Genomic DNA, 4,579 nt, shown 5'->3' with positions numbered 1-4,579 from the left:
ATACGTGTTGGTCAATTTTATCCTCAAATTATTCGAAATAGCTAAAATGCTTTTGAATTTTACAAACATCGATCGATTTTGTTCATCTGTCAAGTGTTATTGTTGACGGTGATGACGTGTGACGTTAAGTGCTGACGTGAATTGCCAACTCAAATGTCATGTATTTAAAGACAAAATTGATCGAAAATTATTAAAAAAAATTGGACTTTTTTAAATGAAACACATTTATTAGTACCCTCTGTGTTGTCAATTATAAACAAATTTTAATTTTTTAGGTTCATTCAATTAATTTTGAATGTGATTTATATTATGGATAACATACATCATTAATTGAATAAACTTAAAATGTCAAAATTTGTTTATAATTTAGAGTATAGATTTTATTTGATTTACCCCTTTTTAACATTTAATATGATGTGTTTTAAAAAATGATTTTAATTGGTTGATCGTGTACAGTGGCGGATCTCTTTGGTGGCCGGTGGGGGCCACGGCATCCCCCAGTATTTCGTTATATAGTATATTATCAGTAATAATATCAGTAAAATTTCGCGGTTGTAGTGGAACAGGGGTGCCATAAGTTGCTGAAGGTCGCGGGTTCAACACTCCATGCTCTTCTTTTTACACATTTCTCTTCTTTTTTAGATACTGTATTAAAAAAAAAAAGCGTGCTTTTGTGCTTGAGGGGGGATTTGAACCCATTTTTGTGCTTGAGGGGGGATTTGAACCCATGTTTTCCCTTGCTGTTTTCAGACAATCTATACCACCAGGCCAGTTATCAATAATTGTTAATTTTTGAAACCATATATTATATATTCCACAAAAGTTTGGCACCCCCAACAATTTACCTCAAGATCCGCCACTGATCGTGTAAAGTTTTTTTTACTCCGCCAACATATTTTAATTAAACTCTTTGTTTAATCAATGAACTTTGTTTTTGTTAAATGTGATAGATTTTAAAGTTTATTAAAATTGCAAAAGAAAATCACAAATTTCGAATAAGTTTTCAAGTCATACCTCAAAATGTCCTCCATCCACATCCATTTTTTTTGAAAGAAACCTCCATCCACATCCATTTCTCGAAAGATTTTCTCCTTGTCTCCATTTTTACGGGACCACAAACATTAAAAAACATTAGTTTTATATTATTTTGTGAATGTGTTTCAAGTTACTATGGAATTTTTAAAATATATTTTCTCCGCTCATATTTATAAGATAAAAAAAGATTATTTTTTATGTTTATTGAATATCTAATGTATTTGATCTATATTATATACAAAATACATTAGATATTCAATGAATCTAAAAAATATTTTTTTACTTATAAATGTGAGCGGATTTAGTATATATTGCAGTAATGTAATGTGTCATTTTTTTTTTTTTTGAGAGGTGTCATTTAAACTATATGTATTAGTTTTAGGTGCACTACATGTTAATAAAAATTTCCAACACTACTACCTTCCAAGTGCCTCACTTCGTCACACCTGCTATCGGAGGAAAACTACAAAGTTTATTTTAAAAAATTTGGGAAAGGGATAAAGTATAATTAATTAAAGTGGTTTTAATGGTCATTTTACGACTATTTTTTTAAAGAATTTTACGGCTATTCTTAATGAGGTTTGAATTCTATCTTAATATTACTCCGTCCGTTTCAAAATGAGTGTCACTTTAATCAAAAAACATTATTTCAAAATGAATGTCACTTTACATTTCCAATACAACTTTAATTTTTTTCTTCCAACTTTACCCTCAATAAATACTCAAACTTTTCTCTCACACACAATTTTCAATGCAACTTTAAGTTTGTCTTTTTCTTATAAAGTAAGGGCAGTTTAGTAAAAATGTTATGTCTAATGATTATTTCATTTCATTCCTTAATCTGTGTGCAGTTGGCTAAAGCGACATTCATTTTGAAACGGAAGGAGTACAAAATCAAAACTCTCATAACCGAAAAGATATCTTGGACAATTACGAAGAGTATTTATTAAAAAGGACAAAGAGTAATAATAAATCATCTTATTGAAAGTTCTTTGTGAACTTTTTTTTTTGAGCAAGTTCTTTGTGAACTTATTGAAAGCATGTTATATAAACACTAATTAGGTCATTTAAAATAGAACAGATGGAGTATTTTCTTGCGTTGACCATCTTACATGACTTCATAAATGTTATTTTTTCAAGTAATTTAGTAGTTAAATCACACAATTTTTAAAGTGTGGAGAAGTGAGGAATCCGGGGTTCGAACTCCAACCCCTGTAAATAATTTCTCTTATAGCAACCAACCGACCTACACTTTCGGGACAAATTACTCCATAAATGTTAATACTACACGAGTAAGATAAACCATTTAAGGTAGTTGTTTAATTTCTCTCATTTATAAGTTATACTCATAAGACTTACTCAGTGACGGAGCTAGAAAAAAAAAGCTCGGGTGGGCCACTAAATTTTGAAATATTTTTTATAGTACAACTTTTAATTGGAGGATAAGGGAGGTTTGAAATCCCCACAAATTAGAAGGTTTGTAAACCTCCGCTAACATATAAGCATGACAAAAATCATGTATCCCATTTTTGAAACTGCTGAAAACTAAAATCGTTGAAAAATTATTTAAAATCTCGTAAAATAGAACCTATAATTATTAATTTTTTATTTTTCCGGGTGGCCCTCCGCCACTAGACTTACTTAAAATCAAACTAATTGTATCTAAAATATGTCTATGTAAATTGCACTTGGGCCCTCTTTGTAATAAATAAAATAAAACATGTCTATATAAATGTGGTAATAGTCATTTTGGTCCATGAATGTGTAATGATTAGTTACAATAGTCATTTAATGTATCGAAATTTCAAAGGCTAAAGTGCACTTACCCCTTAAGTTTTAAAAAGTTGTGATTTTGGTCCCCTATGAAAAAAATGACAAAAGTGACCCCTATGTTTAGGGAAATATGTTTTTTTTGACCCCTAATAGAAGGTAAATGTCATATTTTGACCCCTTATCTTCTCAAAAAGTTGCGATTATGACCCCTTTTCTGGGACACGTGGCGTCTTCTCAGCAATTTTGGAACGAAAGGGGCCAAAATTGTCATTTTTTTAAATAGGGGGCCAAAATCGCAACTTTTTGAAACTTAGGGGTCGAAAAGTGCAGTTGAGCCAATTTCAAAATAGTCTCTAATTGTAAACTTCGTTGATCAAAATAATCTATGACGTTAAAATAGTTTGAATGTTGACATTAACTCTTTTCTTATAAGGATTTATATAAAAATAATTAAGTATTTATATGGACTTCTACGACAATAAGTAAGTATATTAAGGGCCTAATATATCAATATTAAAGAAAAAAAAAATTAACGTAACAAACTATTTTGACCAACATTAAGAGATTATTGTGACTTCTCGCTATTTTTTCTAGGACCAATATGACTATCACCTCCTATATAAATAGTATACCGGAGTAAGAAGAAAGGCATGATAAACATCCTTTTTGAAATTTCTCTCGTTCGTTTCTCTCAGTTTTCCAATCACTACCATGGCTGCGAGAAATTTGAAACTTGAATACATAACTGATGACTCCAAGAGAAAGACAACATTTGGAAAAAGGAAACAAGGTTAGATACTTGCTTTCTCCTTAACTTTTATGAAGCAAATTCATATATCAAACAAATTTACCATTAGAAATTTATGAACATGCGTATCATCGTTAGATATTATGATTTATTTATTTTATATCTTAAGAAAATTAGAACTATTATATGCCTTGTAATGATATATAAGTAGTCGCAATTATTATGGACAATTGTCAACGAATGTTGTATTCACAATAATTTAAACCCATGTTTATAGTATAAATTATCAGTTTTACATTTCTCTCAATTATCTCACAGCTCTTGCTATGTTTTTCAACAGGCATAATTAAGAAGATTAATGAAATCACCACCTTATGTGGAATTGATACATGTGGTATAATCTATGAGTAAAACAACGCTCAAGCAGTGGTTTGTCCATCCGAAGAAAAAGTCCAGATGGTGTTGGACAAGTTCATGAGTTTTCCTGAATTTGAACAAAGAAAATCGATGGTGGATCATGAGGGCTTCTTGAGGAAATCCATAGCAAAAACCCTAGAGAAGTTAAAGAAACAAAAGAACAACTCCAAGAAGAATGAAATGAATGATCTAATTGGTCAATTCATTCATACGGGTGAATTGGATGGAAATGTGGGTGAGAGTGATCTTGAAGATCTGTCGTTGCTTATTGTTTGAGAACCTTAAGGAAGTCGAACAAAGAATCGAATGGATTCAAGCCCAAGATGAAGATTGAAATGGAGTTGAACTTATGAACTGAACATTGTGTGAGTCCCCAGGGGTTATCTCAAATGGCCTTTGTTTTATGTAGTTCATAATTTCTTAGAAAAATGTGTTCTTTTACTCCATTCAGAATAAAATGTTAGTAAAAATGATTTAAAAAGTCAAATGTATTTGATCTAAGTTTTAGACTAAATACATTTAATTTTTAAGTTATATTTTGCTCATATTTTATTTGAAATGGAGTATGTAGTATTTATGGAGTCTTATTTTTCATCGTTTAGATTT

At 30.4% G+C, this 4,579-nt stretch overlaps 1 pseudogene; it reads left to right on the top strand.

Annotated features, from left to right (window-relative positions):
* Positions 1 to 3,519: 3,519 nt before the first annotated feature.
* On the top strand, positions 3,520 to 4,579 carry LOC146939234 (agamous-like MADS-box protein AGL80 pseudogene; annotated as a pseudogene).

Source organism: Medicago sativa, chromosome 3 (assembly GCF_051527215.1).
Source record: "Medicago sativa cultivar Bolivia chromosome 3, Bolivia_mono, whole genome shotgun sequence".
In the NCBI taxonomy this organism is placed as follows: domain Eukaryota; kingdom Viridiplantae; phylum Streptophyta; class Magnoliopsida; order Fabales; family Fabaceae; genus Medicago; species Medicago sativa.
The sequence above is the reverse complement of the archived record's forward strand: the minus strand, read 5'-3'. Positions and strand labels throughout refer to the sequence as shown.